Consider the following 21,560-nt stretch of genomic DNA (forward strand, 5'->3'; position numbering starts at 1 on the left):
GTTTCAGATTTTCAGCATTTGCAGTATTTTGCTTTTACTCATCCAACCTGTCATGTTTACTTGCTTTGAACAATCAGCGAGTGGACATATTGATGTATGGCATTGCATTACTTCAATGTTACACAGCATATGGCAGAAACTTACGTGGCAATCACTCTGCATGTGGTGTAACTAAATGACCATACCTAGACGTCTAAAAGAGTAGTCCTTAGTACAGTCAAGGGCGACAATTGTCAGTCATGAAGAAGGGCTTATACCCGAAACGTCGATTCTCCTGCTCCTTGGATGCTGCCTGACCTGCTGTGCTTTTCCAGCAACACATTTTTCAGTCATTAATGGGTGTCTATTTGGTATCCACAGTACTTTGATTTTACTTTCCCATATTATTGCCATGATTAAAGGATTTTGACTTGGCACAATGCCAGATCCCTCTTTCCATTATGTGTATAATGGCTAAGACAAGCCTAAAGATGTTTCATTAACTTTTGCTGTCCCTTTTGACTTGGTCATCATTTTCAATCCGTTCTTGAAATCTTGAGTTCTATTTCATTTAATGGAGATTGCTCGGGTGAAAAATATCTTTAGATCCACTTCTTTAATCAGATACTCTTAATCGAGTAGCTTTTTTTCAGATAGAACTCAAAGCCATTTCAACATCATATAATACAGAATCTCCAAGGACTAATTAAAATTAAAAATGAACTGAATGGAAATTCAGCTGAATGAAAGCTCTGGATTTTACTTCTATTATAAAGAAAAGAAAATCATATGCATTTGAATTTTTAAAAATCTCTTCTTATTTCATAAAATTTCCCAAGTGTGATTATAATTACTGAATAGTGCCTGTGTTTTTTAATGTATTATCAACTGATTGTGATCATTTTCAATGCGATACTGAAGTTATCAGGGTTATTTTAATCTGAAAACATTTAATAGAAGTATTTTTTGTTTTTTAAACTAGTACCTCAATGTTATTTATTAAAATACTATAGCCATCCCACCATTTATTAGGTGCACAAGGGGTGCCTATGAATTCAATATGCCAGTGCCATGCAGTCTGTCATTCTGTACTCCATGCTAAATTAAATCAGGCTGCTTCTTAGTTGTGCATCTGAAGCTTGTTAAATAATGACTAAAGTATTTAAATAAGGTTTTATGGGTTATTGTACAACTCTTTTCTGACATTGGACACCTCAAGATCTTATGTGCAATCTGGTAAACTCATCCAACAACAATTTGTGGTGCTAATGGAAGGAAGGAGTCTTCTGCAGCACTATTTAAAAGGCTAATCCACTCAATACACTTAAATTGCTGGATTATTCTTTTAGATTGCGTAGGCGCTAGGAAGGTGATAGGTAGATGAAGGTGTGGGGTGGTGGTGATAGGTCAGAGTGAAGGGTGGAGCAGATAGGTGGGAAGAAAGACAGACAGGAAGTTAGCTTTTCAACATTTCGTTTATTTTCTAATATATGAAAAAATTTTGAAGGTGCACGTTTGTTTGCATAGATTTTCATGGAGTATTTGATTGACTGGACCAACTCATGCTTCGTTTGAACCTTCCACTATCGTTACTCATCCAACTCTATGACACTATAACTTGGTAAACACAGCTCTGTCTCTAATCCCTTTTCTCTCATATCCTTACTTATGTTCTCCTTAAATGCAATTTAATTACTCCTTGTGGTGGTGAGTCCTGCATTCTCACCAATCTCTGACAATAGAGGTTTCTTCTGATTTTTAATATTTGGTTTCTTTGTGTCTATCAATAGTCTCTAGTTTTATTTTTTCCCCACAAGTAGGGAAGGCATCAGTGCAGGTGGATAAGGTGTTAAGAAGACATTTGACAAACCTACCTTTATTAGTCAAGGCATTGAATACAAGCACAGGAGCTTGTATAAGACATTTGTTACACCAGTTCTGGTTGCCACACTATAGGAAAGATGTAATTGCACTTGAGAAAATTCACCAGGATTTGCCAAGCGCTGGGCTTTTCAGCTATGAAAAGATATTAGATAGGTTGGGGTCAAAATCTTTACAGCAAAAGATGCTGAACAGGGATTTGATTGAGGTATACAAAATTATGAGGGGGGGTGGAGAGAGGTGGATAGGAAGAAACCTTTTCCCAAAGCAGAGGGGGCAGTAATCAGACAGTTAAGGTCAAAGAGTATGTGGTTTGGAAGGGAATTAGGAAGGATTTCTTTCACCCACATGATGGTGGACTTTTGGAATTTACTGCCTGAGAGGGTGGTGGAGGTGGGAGCTATCACAACATTTAAGAAATATATGGATAAATATTTGAAGTACCAAAGGCTGTGGACCAAGTGTTGGAAAATTGTACTAGACAGTGTTTGATGCACATGACAGGCCAGAGGGCCTCTTTCTGTCCTATAAAAGTGTATGATTCTAAGCAGAAGTATTTCCTGTCTCTACCTTGTCAAAATATTCCATAATTTTAAATTTACATTTGAAGTTAATTCTCTGCCCTTCTGTTTTGAGAAAATAGTGATGCAACCTGTACTCACCAGTTCCTCTATTTCTAAACGCAGCGGTTGTATAAAAAGAGACATTTGATGCATTTACATTCAGCTAATTGTCTCAGTTACCTGAAAGAAAAGTCAGTTTCGTTTCTGTAAAGCAGCCCACTCCATTGCTACCACATCCGTCACTTACAAATTCACTCTGTCCGCTGTGGCAGCAGTGTATCATCTGCAAGTTATGCACAGCGAGTTATCATCTTCAAAACTGGCAACCTCTAGAATGTAGCTTGACAAAGGTAATAGATGCTTGGAAGTGCCACCACCTGCAAGTTCCTGGCGGCACCAAACTCCAGGTATCACTATGTCTTCACTTGAAAATCTTCGAACTCCTTTCTAATGTGATGATGCTGCTCCATTGACAAGGTTAGGTTGTCCCTGTTTTTTTTTTAATCAGAGGAGTCATAAACATATCGCTTCCAATGTGTCTGGTTTGGATGCGTTTTAGGGCCAATTTGATTATAGCTAATAGAAACTGCCTCAGGGAAAAGGCGTTCAAGTTAAAAAAATACTTGTACAATGAAAGCGGGGGTGGTCAGTTCTCCCAACTCAGCTTTTTGTTTTGGTTTTAGCAGTCTTGCTGTTCAGAGCTGCTGGTCAGTTTAAGCTCGGGGAATAAAAAGAAACAGCTTCCTGGAAGAAGGTGTTTCATGCTGAATCTCTCTGCCATCTCTCTCTCTCCTGTAGGACTCTGTATTTGATTTTACCCTTTTTGCCAAGGGGTGTTTATGGGAATTGTTGCAGGACTTTGAAATAGCTTGTTTAAGTTGGAATAGTCTGTTGGATTTTCAGATCGTGTTCAGATTCTATATTCTGTTCTCTTCTGTTTGTGTTCTATTCAGTAATCTTGCAAATAACTTCTGTTTTGTTTAGAACTAAGTAATTGGGCAAGCTGCATCACTCCTTGGAATATCTTCTCTACACCTGCCAAAAACAACTAGCAAAGTCAGAGTCTGGGCTACTACCTTGAAATGTTTTGAGGGAGTCTGGTCTGGTCCGAAATATTAATAGCACTGTATACCTACAGCAGATGCATTGCAGCTCATCAAGAAGGCAACTCACCAACACCTTCTCAAGGCCAACTACATTTGGGCAACAAAAACGAACTTTGCCAGCAATGCCCACATCCCATGAAATAACAAAATAACGAATCATATTGGCTAAATAGTATGTATGTTTTAATTATATCCTGATGACAGCACTGAAAATGTAATCGATTCTATTTTGTAAAAGATGAAGTTAACAGTTACATCATAATGCAGAATGAATTTGGCCAATTTGAATTCCTAGTGTGATGTTGAAATTTCAGGACAGTCGGAATGGTTAGGAAGGCATTCTTTTCCATTAGTAGAGGAGTCAACACCAGGAGGCATAGATTTAGAGTAAAATATGGACTAAGTAGACTGTTAATCTTTTTCACTGAGGATGGTGAGAGTCTGGAACTCACTGCGTAAAAGAGTGCTTGCATTGGAAACACACGTGCATTTAAGACGTGATTCAATATTCATTTGTATTACACAGCTTCCTGGGCTATGGGCCTAGAGATAGAAAATGGGAATAAAGTAGTCAGACCTTTGCTAACCAGCATTGACAGGTTGGACTGAATGGTTTCCTTCTGTGCTACAAGGGTCTATAAATCTATATGCAGACCAAAAGCAAATTGATGTTGCTGGTGATTCTTGAAGCTGGAAGATAACTCTGATGCAGTGAAAATGGGTGGCACAGTGGCTTTGCTGCCTCATAGCACCAGGGACCCAGGTTTGGATTCCAACTTTGAGTGACAATGTGTATCGAGTTTGCATGTTTTCCCAACTTCTTCGTTGGTTTCCACCGGACGCTCAGGTTTCCTCTCACAGTCCAAAGATGTATATGTTAGGTGGATTGGCCATGTTAAATTAAACAAAGTTAAAAATCACACAACACCAGGTTATAGTCCAACAGGTTTACTTGGAAGCACTACCTTTCGGAGCACTGCTTCTGTTGGACTATAACTTAGTGTTGTGTGATTTTTAACTTTTTACACCCCAGTCCAACACTGGCATCACCAAATCAAAATTATCTGTAGTTCGGGGGAGCAGGCTAGGTGGATTGCCATAGTAAATGTGGGTTTACGGGAATAGGGTGAGGGTCTGGGTGAGATGCTCTTTGGAGGGTTTGTGCAGACTAGATGGGCTGCATGACCTCTCTGCAATGTCGGGACTCTATAAAAATCTGCTCTGCGAATTCCCATCTCTGAGAAAACATGTAGGTCAAAGATCATCTCCGTAATCTTTCTCTGATTTGGCAACTACCTCATGGTCTGTGAAAGCAGTTGTAACATCTTGGGTTTGCAGCTTGAGTATTCAAGATAAGCTCTGCTTACCAATAAACCATTCTGCTTTCATCACATTGTGACACATACGTCAGTAGTCTCCCTGTATGTGTAAATCTGTAGATTTTTAAAATAAAGCGAACAGTCTTTTCTGACATTGCTTTCTGGTTAGAGTTTGAGATTGGATAAATTGATGAGAGGAACAAATTTTCAGCATGCCCAGGATCTGTGTTGGGCCTGAATTACAGGATGTCAGCTTTTACTATTAATAAGAGTAACTAGTAAAGGAACAATGATGTCTCACTCAGAGGAATAACATAGCTGGCACTGAATGGAGTAGCATCTCATTGCCAGATTTCTCTTGTATTTGTCTTCGCTTTTTTGAAAGGATTGATTCACCTTCGGAGATAATGGATTAGGATCTGCCAGATTTCTTAATTATTACCAAAGGGGGCATTCTCAATGTGAAATCTGCACCCAGTCTTATATTAATCAGTAGTCTGCATGCAAGTATATTTATGCAAGTTTCACTAGTTGACAGGTATTAGGGGCAAGAATTATTGGTTTTTTGCCCATGGTAATTAAGGTCAAATGTAAGACCTGCATAAGTGTCCCGCTGAAAGTTCAACAGTGACACCAAGTAGAACCTGGAATCCTCTAGCTGAAAGTAAAACATACTCACAGTGGTGCATTTATATGGCAGGAACAGCAAACATTAAGTTTTAATGCATTGGAAGTCATTGGATCAAATATTCTGGAACAGTTCCTGTGGTTTAGAGGATAGCTAATTTAACCCCTCGATTTAAAGAAAAGGTGGTAAAGAGGAAACAGGAATTATAGACTGGTTGTCTTGAAATTGATAATGAGGAAAAGACTAGAATCCATTATACATTATTTAATAAGTTGGCAAACAGTGACAAGATTAAACAGAACCAGCATTTATGAAATTTATGAATTTATGAAAGGGAAATCATGCTTGACAAATATAGTGGAATGTTTCGAGGATGTAACTAATAGCATTGATAAGGGAGAGCCAGTGGAATGGTTTACTTGGACTTCCCAGAGGTTTTCCATAAGATTTCCCATAAGAGATTAACATATAAAACTAAAGCATATGGGATTGTGGGTAGTGTGCAGACATTGATAGAGAACTGTTTGGCAGACAGAAAATAGAGGAGGAATAAATGTATCTTTTTCCAACTGGCAGCACGTGACTGGTGGGGTACCACAAGGATCAGTGCTTAGATCTCAGTTATTAATAATATTTATCAATGATTTGTATGAGAGAATGAAATATAATGTCTCCAGATTTACAGATAACACAAAGCTGTGGGGTGGGGTGGGGGGGGGTGGGGGGGGGGGTGAACTGCGAGGATGCAGAGATGCTTCAGTGTGATTTGGATGAGTGAATGGGCAAATGAATGGCAGATGAAGTATGTAATAATAAATATAGGTTATCTCCTTTGATTGCAAAAATAGGAAGGCAGATTATTATTTGAATGGCGATAGATTGGGAAGGGAGAGTAGCAATTAGACATGGATATCTTTGTACAGTACTTACTAAAAGTAATGGAATATTGCGTGCAATTCTAGTCACCTTCCTATCGGAAAAATGTTGTGAAATTTGAGCTTCAGGGAGAGGCTGAACAGGCTGAGGCTGTTTTCCCTGGAGCGTCGGAGGCTGAGGGATGACCGTATAGAGGTTTACAAAATTATGAGGGGCATGGATAGGATAAATAGACAAAGCCTTTTCCCTGGGGTTGGGGAGTCTAGAACTAGAGGGCATAGGTTTAGGGTGAGAGGGGAAAGATATAAAAGAGACCTAAGGGGCAATGTTTTCACGCAGAGGGTGGTACGTGTGGGAATGAGCTGCCAGAGGATATGGTGGAGGCTAGTACAATTTCAACATTTAAGAGGCATTTGGATGGGTTTATGAATAGGAAGGGTTTGGAGGGATATAGACCGGGTGCTGGCAGGTGGGACTAGATTGGGTTGGGATATCTGGTCGGCATGGACGGGTTGGACTGAAGTGTCTGTTTCCATGCTGTACATCTCTATGACTCTATGACTATGTACAGCAGACAGCAAAAAAGGCAAATGGCAAGTTGGCCTTCATATTGAAAGGATTTGAGTACAGGAGCAGGGGATTCTTGTGGCAAGTATACAGGGCCTTGGTGAGACCACATCTGGAGTATTGTGAGTTTTGGTCTGCTTTTCTGAGAATGGATATTCTAGCGATGGAGGGAGAACAGCTACTGATGTACGAAGAAAGATTGGATCATTTAGGACTACAATCACCAAGGTTAGAAGAATGGGGAAGGATCTCATAGAAACTGATAAAATTCTAATAGGACTAAACACAAGAGGATGTTCCCAATGACTGGGGAGTCCAAAACCAGAGATCACCATCTAATGATACAGGTTGGACCACTTACAGGCCCTTCGGCACAACAAGTCCACACCGACCCACCACCCACACACATTCCCCTACACTAACACTGCAGGCAATTTAGCATGGCCAATTCACCTAACCTGCGCGTTTTTGGACTGTGGGAGGAAACCCACGCAGAGAATATGCAAACTCCACACAGTCAGTTGCCTGAGGCGGGAATTGAACCTGGGTCCCTGGCACTGTGAGGCAGCAGTGCTAACCACTGTGCCACCGTGCCGCCCATTTAGAACTGAGATGAAAAGATTTTTCTTCACCTGGAAAGTGTTGAACCTGTAGAATCCTCTGCTACAGAAAGTAGTTGAGGCCAAAACATTGAATGTTTTCAAGAATGAGTTAGATATAATTCTTGGGATTAAAGAGATGGGGAGAAAGCGGGAACAGGGTATTGAGTTGAATTATCAGCAATAATCATAGCGGATGGCAGAGCAGTCTCAAAGGGCCAAACGGCCTATTCCTCCTATTTTCTATGTTGTTACAACATTTTACAATGATACGGCAGCTCATTCATCTGGTGACAATGGTATCAAGGACAATGGTCCTATGTACCTATTCCACTTTCTGAGGGTAGCATCAGATCTTCAGCTGTGACTTCTTTTTGTGGAGGGTGTTTACAATCACTGGACATTGCTGCTGGTTCTGGGTTTGCTGGTGCTTTTGTTCCTCCTCAATTTGTTTGCCCTTTGTTGCATCATTGCCGCAGCGATGTTAACACCGAGAATGATTGGAACCACTGGTCATTGTTATAATTTAGGGGTAGCACTGGTAGAGACTCAACAAGATTGGGATTTAATTGTTCCAGGAGAGGCACACCAAATAAGCCCTTTTCGAGCCTTTAGCCTGTTAAAACTTTGCACCATGTTAATGCCTACTGTGGTTGGATCCATTGGTCATAGTTTGAATGAATCTGTGTGGAAGAAAGCAGAAGAAGAACAGGTCCTTTAGAGTCAGCATTTGTGACACACACAAGTGACAATTGTCCTTGATACAGTACAACATAGTAGACTTTGGTCACAACAGCTATGGTATGCCTGTACTTGGAATTTATTCTAATGTACGCAGCACAAATCATGTCATATGCATACAGTAAGAGATTGCAAGTGTGGTAGTTTTACAATGTCCCTAATGATTTCATAAACCTCTATAAGGTCACCCTTGAAGCTCCTGTGCTCTATAGAAAAAAAGTCCAAGCCTCTCCTTATAACTCAAACCTTCCAGTCTTAGTAATATCCTAGCAAATCTTTCTTGTGCCCTTTCCAATTTAATAACATACTTCCTACAGCAGGGAGACCAGAATTGAATGCAGTACTCCAAATGTGGCCTTACAATACCTTGAACAGCTGTAACATAATATCCCAACTTTTGTCCTCAATGTTTTGACCAATGAAGGTATGTGTGCTAACTGCCTTCTTTACCACCCTGTCTCCTTGTGACACCACTTTCAAGGAGGTATGTACCTGCACCCCTTGGTCTTTCTGTTTGACAAACTTCCCAGACGCTACCATTAACTGTGTAAGTCCTGCCCAGGTTTGTCGTAACAAATTGCAACACCCCGCATTTATCTGAAATAAATTCTATCTGTCATTCCTTGGTCCACTGGCTCAGTTGATCAAGATCTCATTGTACTCTTAGATAACCTTCTTCACTATCCATATAGCATCAATATTGATGGAATCTGCAAATGTATCAACCATGTCTCATATACTCTCATCTAAATTGTTTATATAAATGATGCACAACAGTGGACCCAGCACTGATCCTTGCAGTACACAAGTGTTTAAAAATGATTCATGGTTTACTTTGAAAATTCAAATATTGTGAGTGATTTCTTTTTTTTATTTTACCTCATACATTCTATTACAAGAAATCACTGGACTGTTAAATTCTTGTCAAAGTCATGTCATGGGGATTTGCATTCTGAGAGAGAACATGGAGGGAAATATATATCACATGTATGAAAGGGTGAAAAGATAAACTCTGAATTAATTGAAGATCATTTTACATTGAAAGTAAATTTTTTTGCCTTGTCTGATGATGGATGTGACCAGTTTAAGGTTCCTCAATCATTTGTGAAAACATTAATTTTTAAAAAGAAAATCCAGTTGGCCAAGCTGTTAAAGTGTGCCAGCTAATGAAAGCAGATCACAGAAAATTTTTCATAGTCTTGTGAGCTATTTTTTTCTCAAGGTTTAAACACTTGGTTACTGTGAATCAATAGTGCACAATTCTCTTTTGTAATATTAAGAATTTCCTCTTTAATTTTTGGCACCAGTGACAATGTGCTCTACTTATGTAGGATTAAATAAAATGTGCAACCAAAACAATTTGGCTTAACTGGTCAATCCATGTTTTGAAATAATTTTGCATAATATATATATCATATCAATGATATCTTTTGTTTATGTTTCATAATTTTTGACAAATTCTGCTGAGCATTATCAATTTTCATTTGAGCTTTTTATGGCAAAGAGCAACAAATTTGTTCTCCACAACTCTTTCATGGGCAATTCGAAGTAGCACTGGTAGGGACTCAAACAGGATTGGGATTTAGTTGTTCCAGAACAGGAGCACCAAATAGGCCCTTCATGAGGCTTTAGCCTGTTAAAACATTGTTCTGGATTAGTGGTGCTGGAAGAGCACAGCAGTTCAGGCAGCATCCTAGGAGCTTCGAAATCGACGTTTCGGGCAAAAGCCCTTCATCAGGAATAAAGGCAATGAGTTTGAAGCATGGAGAGATAAGCTAGAGGAGGGTGGGGGTGGGGAGAAAGTAGCACAGAGTACAATGGGTAAGTGGGGGAGGGGATGAAGGTGATAGGTCAGGGAGGAGAGGGTGGAGTGGATAGGTGGAAAATGAGATATGCAGGTAGGACAAGTCCGGACAAGTCATGGGGACAGTGCTGAGCTGGAAGTTTGGAACTAGGATGAGGTGGGGGAAGGGGAAATGAGGAAACTGTTGAAGTCCACATTGATGCCTTGGGGTTGGAGTGTTCCAAGGCGGAAGATGAGGCATTCTTCCTCCAGGCATCTGGTGGTGAGGGAACGGCGGTGAAGGAGGCCCAGGACCTCCATGTCCTCGGCAGAGTGGGAGGGGGAGTTGAAATGTTGGGCCACGGGGCGGTGTGGTTGATTGGTGTGGGTGTCCCGGAGATGTTTCCTAAAGCGCTCTGCTAGGAGGCGCCCAGTCTCCCCAATGTAGAAGAGACCGCATCAGGAGCAACGGATACAATAAATGATATTAGTGGATGTGCACGTAAAACTTTGATGGATGTGGAAGGCTCCTTTAGGGCCTTGGATAGAGGTGAGGGAGGAGGTGTGGGCGCAGGTTTTACAGTTCCTGTGGTGGCTGGGGAAAGTGCCAGGATGGGAGGGTGGGTTGTAGGGGGGCGTAGACCTGACCAGGTAGTCACGGAGGAAACGGTCTTTGCGGAAGGCGAAAAGGGGTGGGGAGGGAAATATATCCCTGGTGGTGGGGTCTGTTTGGAGGTGGCGGAAATGTCGGCGGATGATTTGGTTTATGCGAAGGTTGGTAGGGTGGAAGGTGAGCACCAGGGGCGTTCTGTCCTTGTTACGGTTGGAGGGGTGGGGTCTGAGGGCGGAGGTGCGGGATGTGGACGAGATGCGTTGGAGGGCATCTTTAACCATGTGGGAGAGGAAATTGCGGTCTCTAAAGAAGTAGGCCATCTGGTGTGTTCTGTGGTGGAACTGGTCCTCCTGGGAGCAGGTACGGGGGATGCGGAGGAATTGGGAATACGGGATGGCATTTTTGCAGGAGGTAGGGTGGGAAGAGGTGTAATCCAGGTAGCTGTGGGAGTCGGTGGGTTTGTAAAAAGTGTCAGTGTCAAGTCGGTCGTCATTAATGGAGATGGAGAGGTCCAGGAAGGGGAGGGAGGTGTCAGAGATGGTCCAGGTAAATTTAAGGTCAGGGTGGAATGTGTTGGTGAAGTTGATGAATTGCTCAACCTCCTCGCGGGAGCACGAGGTGGCGCCAATGCAGTCATCAATGTAGCGGAGGAAGAGGTGGGTGTCGTGCCGGTGTAATTACGGAAGATCAACTGCTCTACGTAGCCAACAAAGAGACAGGCATAGCTGGGGCCCATATGTGTGCCTATGGCTACCCCTTTGGTCTGGAGGAAGTGGAAGGATTCAAAGGAGAAATTGTTAAGGGTAAGGACCAGTTCGGCCAAACGAAAGAGAGTGTCGATGGAAGGGTACTGTTGGGGATGTCTGGAGAGGAAAAAACGGAGGGCTTGGAGGCCCTGGTCATCTAAGGCCTTAAAGGAGCCTTCCACATCCATCAAAGTTTTACTTGCACATCCACTAATATCATTTATCGTATCCGTTACTCCCGATGCGGTCTCCTCTACATTGGGGAGACTGGGCGCCTCCTAGCACAGCGCATTAGGGAACATCTCCTGGACACCCACACCAATCAACCACACCGCCCTGTGGCCCAACATTTCAACTCCCCCTCCCACTCTGCCGAGGACATGGAGGTCCTGGGCCTCCTTCACTGCCGTTCCCTCACCACCAGACACTGGAGGAAGAACGCCTCATCTTCCGCCTCGGAACACTTCAACTCCAGGGCATCAATGTGGACTTCAACAGTTTCCTCATTTCCCCGTCCCCCACCTCACCCTAGTTCCAAACTTCCAGCTCAGCACTGTCCCCATGACTTGTCCGGACTTGTCCTACCTGCCTATCTCCTTTTCCACCTATCCACTCCACCCTCTCCTCCCTGACCTATCACCTTCATCCCCTCCCCCACTCACCCATTGTACTCTATGCTACTTTCTCCCCACCCCCACCCTCCTCTAGCTTATCTCTCCACGCTTCAGACTCACTGCCTTTATTCCTGATGAAGGGCTTTTGCCCGAAACGTCGATTTCGCTGCTCCTTGGATGCTGCCTGAACTGCTGTGCTTTTCCAGCACCACTAATCCAGAATCTGGTTTCCAGCATCTGCAGTCATTGTTTTTACCTGTTTAAACATTGCACCATTTTTCGATTTTCATTGGGTTAGAAAATATTAGCAAGGATTTTAATTTCAAGCCAAGTAAATGCGATAATGAGATGAGAATACATGTCTCTTGAGTCATTGTCTATGATAGTGATAGAATTGGATATGATGGAAGCCATGGGCACAGTAGAAAGTCAGTGCGGTGTTTTTGTAAGATATGTTGAAAAGTCTCAATAGTTGTCGTGAAGAGACTCCCAACAAAAAACCCAACTCTTAGCTAAAAAATAGTAAGATTCAGCCACATAGGATAAATTATGGCAACTGTTTTTGAAATTCAGGTTTTAAATTCATGCTTAAGATTGACAAGGATGTTGCCAGGTTTGGAGGGTTTGAGGTATAGGGAGAGGCTGAATAGGTTGGGGTTGTTTTCCCTGGACCATCAGAGGCTGAGGGGTGACCTTACTGAGGTTTATAGAGTCATGGATAGGATAAATAGGCAAGGTCTTTTCCCTGGGATGGGGGAGTCCAGAACTAGAGGGCATAGGTTTAAGGTGAGAGGGGAAAGATTTAAGAGGGATCTATGGGGCAATTTTTAATGCAAAGAATGGTGCGTATATGGAATGAGCTGCCAGAGGAAGTGGAAGAGGTTGGTACAATTACAATATTTAAAGGGCACCTGGATGGGTATATGAATAGGAAGGGTTTAGAGGGAATTAGGCTAAGTGCTGGCAAATGGGACTAGATTAACTTAGGATATATGGTCGGTATGGACAAGTTAGACTGAAGAGTCCATTTCTGTGCTGTGCATGTCTATGACTCTATGATTCAATGTCTCTAAATTCAGCTCAGTGCTCAGAACTGGCACAGTTTCACCTTTTTATTCAAATAATGTGTAAAACGTTATAATAGATTTCAATGCCAATTTACTCTGCCTACTTAAAAGATATTACTGTTTGTTAGTGATGAGTATCCTTATAATTAATATGACCTGCATGCATAATGTAGGCCCACTTATTTTAATTCATCCATATTCTGCTTTACAACACAACACATTAGTCATCAAAATTCACTTAAACTGAACTGCCAATCATCGCGTGATTGGTGATAGTATTGCTGCAATTAGCATATTTATATATATAATGCAAATAAGGTTGCAATACAGGGTGACCTATCAATCCTACTAGTAGAATTATTATTCAGTACACGTATAAAGGACAGTTCTGTGTCATCAAATGTACTATTTTGGGAAAGCTAACTGAAAACCTAATGTGAGTTGAATTGAAAATGCAACAACATTGGTTTCTTGTATAAATCTGTAAAGTTGCCTCTGAAATTTGTGCTTTTTCTCACAACATCAAATTCTAATTCTAGCTTTCTTGAGGTACTTTGTTATAGTTGGACAGTTGGATAGGATGACAACAATATTTCTGATAAAATACATCTATAGCTAATACCACAAACTTTAATTTGGTGAATGCTGATAGTGTTTGGTGAGAGATGAGTTTTATTGGCCTGGACGTGGGTTAAAGGCCAAGCCTCAGGCTGAGGAGAAAGAGATCTTTATGCAGGAAATTGTGAAGATACTTGTTACACCAGTTGTGTCCTCGGAGTACTCTACAAACTGTGAGTTTTAACTACTCATTTATTTCCCCCCTCTGGCTTTTTATACAGCTGCAAAATTTAGTCTTAAACAAAATGAAGGTTAATCTACCGCTGTAGTTATTTCAAGTACAAGTGATGAGATTATGATCTGAAAATTCATAAAGATTAAAAGTAACTAAAAAATAAACATTACTTGTCAAAATGAAAGTAAGATTAGTCTATCAGATCATTCCAGGTGTAGCCTGCTTGAAGGTTTTTCTTTCTGAAGTGGAAGAAGTTTGAAAACCTGAAGTGAGATTCAGAAGCTGCAATTACTTCCAGAGTACTTCCAGTTAGTACTTGCCTGTACAAGTGGCCTCAGCAGATCAGCACAATTGAAGAGAAAAGAGAGATTTCTTTTTCCTCACTAGATCTGAATTTCAATCATTTGCAGGTTCCAGGTCTCTTTGCATAACAACAGTGGATTTCTATATTCCAGTTTTTGTTCCCTTTTAGTTGAAAACCCTCACCATTGCCTCTCAGAGTTCTTGTTGGAGGTGATGGGAGGTTCCACCCAAAATGCTTGTTCGCAGACTCTCTTGTGCAGATTAAAAAGGCTGCTATCATGAAATTGATTCCATATTAGTTAATCCATGTCTTTTATACAATGTAACTAACCATTAATTGTCATTAGCTTGGATTTTCTTTTATTCATTCATGGGATGAGGGTGCCTCCGGAAACGCCAGCATATATTGCCTATCCCCGATAGCCCAGGCGGCAGTTAATAGTCAGCCATATTTTTGCTGTGGATCTGGAGTCACGTGTAAGCCAGACCAGGTAAGGACAGCAGTTACCTTTCCTAAAAGACACTAGTGAATCAGATGAGTTTTTCCAAACACTGACCATGGATTCATGACCATCAATACTCACTTATTTCCAGATTTTTATTGAATTCAAATTCCACCTTTTGCCACATTGAGATTTGAACCCAGTCCCCAGAATACTACCTGGGTCTCTTGACTAACAGTTCAGCAGTGAAACCCAGGCCATCGCCTCCCCTTTCATTGGCTTTCATTGACAGGTTGTGGTGAGCTAGAAAATACTGCTCATACTTTTGGGTGAACTATTGTTAGATAGTTTTTGTTTACCCTTAGAAATGTTCATTGAGTTTCAAAAGATGGCTTATGATTTCTTCATGATGTAAGTATAGTCTAGTCACAATACAAACTGGAATCCACAAAGGTAGCCATGTTTCCTCAATTTGCAAGATCTGTTGCCATTTTAAAATCAGATTGGCACTTGTTACAAAATATATTATAGTATAATTACACACTCGTGACATTTGTGGGTGGCACAGTGGTTAGCACTGCTGCCTCACAGCGCCAGAGACCCAGGTTCAATTCCCGCCTCAGGCGATTGACTGTGTGGAGTTTGCACATTCTCCCTGTGTCTGCGTGGGTTTCCTCCGGGTGCTCCGGTTTCCTCCCACAGTCCAAAGATGTGCAGGCCAGGTGAATTGGCCATGCTAAATTGCCCGTAGTGTTAGGTGAAGGGGTAAATATAGGGGTCTGGGTGGGTTGCGGGTCGGTGTGGACTTGTTGGGCCGAAGGGCCTGTTTCCACACTGTAAGTAATCTAATCTAATACAAGATTGTTTGGAGATTTTCCACCTTTTAATTTCGCTTGTGTTCAAGGTATTCTTTGGTATAGAGTACGTAAAGTAGAACAATAGGGTTGAAAGGAAACAGGCAAGTATTGACTGATGCTTTACCGAATGCCACAGGGACCCATGATGAATAAGACCTCAAGCTTAGAGCCATTCTCTATCTCCTCTGTCTGAGAGCAGCTTAGAAGTTTCAGTATTGCCCCTGCTGCATTCCCCCAGGATGCTGCAAGGGAACAGAGATGATAACTATTATACAAGACTACGAACAGGAATCTGACTGATCCCTTAACGTCAAAGCAAAAGTCTTCAGCATTTACATCATCATTGCCTGCAGATTTTACACAGCAGTAGAAAGTTCACATCACTTTGGCAAATGCGGGAAGAGATCAGTCAGCTAATAATCTGAAAGTAGTTGATGGTCCCTTTAAGTAATGCTAGTGGAGGATCTGTTGAGCCTTGACTACATTTTTAGTTGTGCAATGTTAAGAGATCACATTAGCTGGAGTTTTGAGATGATAAATTGTGCCATTTGTGTGAAGTCAGTGTTGTATGCCAACTGATGACACCTCTGTCATATGTTCCTAATGTGTGCACAAATGTCATTACTAAAGTGGCACTTTAGAATAAGCCATGCTGAAAGTGCACACATGCAGCCAGGATGCCATTTTGCGACTAAAACACTATCTGTAATTCCGAAAATAAGTCACATATCACAACCTTTTTCTTTTGCATTATTAGCATCCAAAAGTAAAAATTGCTGGACAGCAGTTTTATTGTACATCTGAATATAGGCACAATTGGGTTGCATTTCTTCATTGTGTCCTGTAATAGCAGATCATTTGCTAAAGGAATCATAGAATCAGGCCACTCAGCCCATTGAGTCCACACTGACCCTTCAAAGAGCCACACCCACTACTGTAGCATTTCCCATTGCTAATCCATCTAACCTATACATCCTGGGCATTATCCACCTAAACTGCACAACTTTGGAATGTGGGAGGTAATTAGAGCACCCTGCAGAAACCCACACAGACACAAGGAGAACATGTGAGCTTCGCACAGTCTCCCAAGAATGAAACTGAACCCAGATCCCTGGCACTGTGAGGCAGTCATGCTGACCACTGAGCCACCATGTGCCCTAGCTTTGTTTCCAAACTGCTGCAGTATTCAGCATCACAGCTGCTCAGATGATCATTTATGAACATGTAAAGAAAAGGTTAATTATTCACCACAAAAAAAAGGAACAGGCCAATCTGGGGTCAACATGATTAATTAGCAGCTTTTATTTCTCCACTTTAAGACAAAGTTAAAGCAAGGTAATCTAAAAGGCAATTTAATGTGAACATGTGTATAAGGTGATGGATGTGGGATCAGATACTTAATCTTTTTTACAAGTTAAAATTTCTTGAGGTTATATTGTAACAAGCAGTTCAATTAACAGTTTCTGAAGATATGTTACCATAGTAACAATTCCCCTTTGTTCTTCACATCCTTTGATCTGCTTTGATAATTTTCTTCCATCATTTGTTCGTCCGCACCAGAATTTTTGGAATAAGCTTCAGGAACTGACATATTTAAAAATAAGAAGAATTTCCTTTACAGATCCTGTCCCTTTCATCTTGCACCTCTGCTGCCATTTTCCCCTTCCAGGATTGTCTCGACTGTCAGACACTGACCACTTAACACGAAAAGCTCTATCCTTGTGCACTTCCTATCCTCCCAGGGCAATATAAGCTTTTTGTGGAAAAAGAAAGAAATTACATGAATGACTTGAACTCATTTTACTCCTACATGTACAGATATACTATGACAGTGGTCCTGGTAGTATTGTACTAGGCTTTCATTACTGGTCTACATGAGATGCAACCTAGGAACGGTGGCACAGTGGTTAGCACTGCTGCCTCACAGCGCCAGAGACCCGGGTTCAATTCCCGCCTCAGGCGACTGACTGTGTGGAGTTTGCACGTTCTCCCCGTGTCTGCGTGGGTTTCCTCCGGGTGCTCCGGTTTCCTCCTACAGTCCAAAGATGTGCAGGGTCAGGTGAATTGGCCATGCTAAATTGCCCGTAATGTTAGGTAAGGGGTAAATGTAGGGGTATGGGTGGGTTTCGGGTCGGTGTGGACTTGTTGGGCCGAAGGGCCTGTTTCCATACTGTAATGTAATGTAATCTAATCTAATCTAGGAAAGCAAAAGTATATATTGAAGACCCCCAAGAGGAAAAGATAATCTTTGTGACAAGAAAGATTTTCTCGATAATGAGTAGAAAGAAAAATGTGTCTGTCCCCATGAGCACGTAATTGCAACGATTTGAATAAAAGTATTATATTTATTTATTTAACGACAAAGATGCTGGAAATACTCATCAGATCTTGGTATGAGTTTGAACTCTAACAATTTGCTTCACCTGTTGTGGCTACACTTATGTTATCTCCTGTAAGAAACTGTATGTGGATATTCTGGTATTGAAGAATACAATAGATTTTTTATTACAAATAACTACTTTGCATAAATGTTACATTTCTCAAAAGTAGAAATATTTGGCGTAATATTAAAATTCAGTAATACAGCAGCGGAGCATGCCTCTAACAGTGTACCATGCTTCAAGTGATTTAAGGTAAGATGGAATATGAGACCTCTGTATCCTCAGGTTACATGCTGTAATATAGTGATGATATCATGAGCATGTCTCCTGAAGGTATCTTACGTATGAACAATGAAACATACATAATGGGCAAAGCTTTGAAGAGGTCTGAGCAATGTGGGCTATGATGAGATGTGTGGAAGAATCAGATGACAAATACAGTGAGGCCTATCTCAACATCACAAGCAACTCGAACCATCTTTTGCACTTTTCACATATGGAATGGTGAGATTCTCACTAGGCATCACCGAGTTGCCAATGAATGACAATTACTGTTTGTTAAAACCTTGTTAATAGAAAAATTTGCTTCATTAATATTCTGCCTTCATCTTACAAATTTACAAATAAATTTGAATTGGGGAAAACTCAACAAGGAAGCCCGAGTGAGCTTCTGGTGGATTTGGCTTACTGCTTGCCCTGAATTGGCTGCATATTGAAAACCAGGCATTAACATCACATGGCCATAGGTAGCCCATGTCCTCTGACATTGGCCACTGACATGCGCCAACCAGTACATCTCCAATTCACTTACAAGATATGTCTTCATTTCAATGCTGCACCCCAGGCTGTACTGATAGCTATCATTGTACTGCTGCAGCAAGGACATTTTGCATTCAGGGGCACATTTAAAAGGCACCTGGATGGATACATGAATAGCGAGGGTTTAGAGGGATATGGTTGGATAAAGAACAAAGACACTGGCAAATCGGACTAGATTAATTTAGGATATCTGGTCGGCTGGACAAGATGGACCTGAAGGTCCATTCTCCTTGGTATACAGTTCTATGACTCTATGATGTTCCAGTTCATGGACTGGATTAGGCTGCATCTTCTCCTCACTTGCTATCATAGTGTTAACTCACTTTGGGTTTACCTAGATGCTCACATTATCCTTGCCATGAATCTTTGCACATTTTCCCTCTTCCAGAGGTCCCAGGTTCATATTACTGCCATACTGTTTAATATAGACACAATCCTGACAGGTATCAGTGAGCCTTCCCTCAAGGGTTCCCAGCACAGCAAGTCAAGGGAAATGGATAATGTTCATCTCTTAGCAATTCCATTAAGCATGTTTTCATTTTTATTGCTCTTCTTTGCCTACTGTCATACACAGTTCAAAATAAATTAATTGCCTCTTTGAGCCTGAGGGGTGGCACAGTTGCTCAGTGGTTAGTACTGCTGCCTCACAGTGCCAGGAATCTGGGTTTGATTCCAGTCTCGGGCGACTGTCTGTGCAGAGTTTGCACGTTCTCCCCATGTTAGGGGAAATGTAGAGTAATAGATAGGGGAATGGGTCTGGGTGGTTTACTCTTTGGAGGGTTGGTGTGGAATTGTTGGGCTAAATGGCCTGTTTCCACACCATAGGGATTCTATAATGACGGAAACCTCTAGTACTAATCTGTGCCCTGCTTGGTGTGGTCAGAGTCCCCCAGAATCCTTTCCTCGTAAGCGGTGAGCAACTGAATGAGGGGCAGAACACCATCTGTCTTGAGTCATTCTTTATTATTGTCAAAAATCACACAACACCAGGTTATAGTCACTGGCATCTCCGAATCATGTTTATTATTGTCAGCTGGTTTCCTTATGGAATGAAAGGGAGGCAGATACTGAGAGAGATAAAATTGGTGTCACAGCTACGTTCATATAGGATTTCTTTTTACGGTGACCGCAACTGCTGTCTGTTCTGTTTCTTTTCAGTGACTTGGATCAAGGCAGCTTCTTAAGTTCAAAATAAAGTTTCAGGCAGATCAAAGAGCATCATTTACAAGTTGATGGTCCTCCAGGCACAGTTGATATTTGTCTCAGTGTGCGTACCGGGGAAGAGCCTGTCGAGCTCAGGGTCCTGCGTCACGGAACCAATTGGGGAAAGCCATTGCATGTCTCAAAGGCACATTCCAGAAGAGATGTGCAATGGTCACCTTACCACTTCAGCTATCTCGAGGGCAGTGTGCCATGGAATAGAGACCTGGCATGCTTGAGGGATCTGCTGATTCGTGCCCTTCTCACCACCTATGTGCAGCTACATCTTGGTGCTTGTTGAAAAGTTCTAGCAATGAGTCAACATGCCAAATTACTTTGACAGTCTGCTCAGGAAACTATTCTCGAGTAGACAGGCAGGAGGCTGGAAGAGCACGGCAAGCCAGACAGCATCAAGAGGTACAGAAGTTGACGTGAAGAAGGGTTACACACGAAATATCATCTTCTGCACCTCCTGATGCTGCCTGGTTTGCTGTGCTCTTCCAGCCTCCTGCCTGTCTACGTTAGATTCCACCATCTGCAATTTTTTTTGTCTCAGGAAACCATTCAGCAGGATCGGCCTTCTCTTTTCCCATAAGGCTAGTGACCCTTATCTGAAATGCATCCAAGCATGTATATTTGTCCTTAAATAAAGAGGCCAAAACTGTATGCAGTAATCTCGTTGTGATCTCAACAATGTCATGTAGAGTTTCTGTCATTGTGAACACCCTATTGATTCTGACCCAGAGGACTTGTTGCATAATTTCTGTATCGCTTGTTTCTCACTCGTTTGCTTTGAAACCAGAAACCCTTCCTTTTCCTGTCGTAAACAAATCGCTGCAACATATTTATAGCATTGAGATCTCAAATTTCAGACACAAATATATGACTGCCCTCTATTGGAAGATACAAAACACAAATTTTTTTCTGAAAAACGGATGGATGTGAAAACACTAAGAGTTGAGCATGATTCACAGCAGGTAACTAAACTGGGAGGAGAATCTGAACAATAACACATTGTATTTATATAACTTATCATTTTCTGGAGAACCAAGATTAAATATTGCTGTAAAAGGATACTTTTTGTTGAGGCTTTTTGTCTTGCACTCTTTGGGCCAATTTACAAGAATGCTAATGTAAGATGAAGACTAACTTTTATGCCAATCGACTTATAGTGGTTCAGTGGTTAGCACTGCTGCCTCATAGTGCCAGGGACCTGTGCTCAATTCCAGCCTTGGGGGACTGTCTATGTGGAGTTTGTACATTCTTCCTGTGTCGGTGTGGGTTTCTTCCGGGTGCTCTGGTTTCCTCCCATATTCCAAAGATGTGCTTAAATTGGAAGGGGACTAATATACTGGCAGGGAGATTTGCTAGAGCTGCTCAGGAGGATTTAAACTAGTAAGGGGGTGGGGGGGGGGGGGCAGTGTGGGTGTGTGTGGTGGGACCCAGGGAGATAGTGAGGAAAGAGATCAATCTGAGACTGGTACAGTTGAGAACAGAAGCGAGTCAAACAGTCAGGGCAGGCAGGGACAAGATAGGACTAATAAATTAAACTGCATTTATTTCAATGCAAGGGGCCTAACAAGGAAGGCATATTAACTCAGGGTATGGTTAGGAACATGGGACTGGGATATCATAGCAATTACAGAAACGTAGCTCAGGGATGGGCAGGGCTGGCAGCTTAA

Source organism: Chiloscyllium plagiosum, unplaced genomic scaffold, assembly GCF_037043375.1.
Source record: "Chiloscyllium plagiosum isolate Xiang-an unplaced genomic scaffold, Cpla_swu_hap1 HiC_scaffold_8, whole genome shotgun sequence".
Lineage (NCBI taxonomy): Eukaryota > Metazoa > Chordata > Chondrichthyes > Orectolobiformes > Hemiscylliidae > Chiloscyllium > Chiloscyllium plagiosum.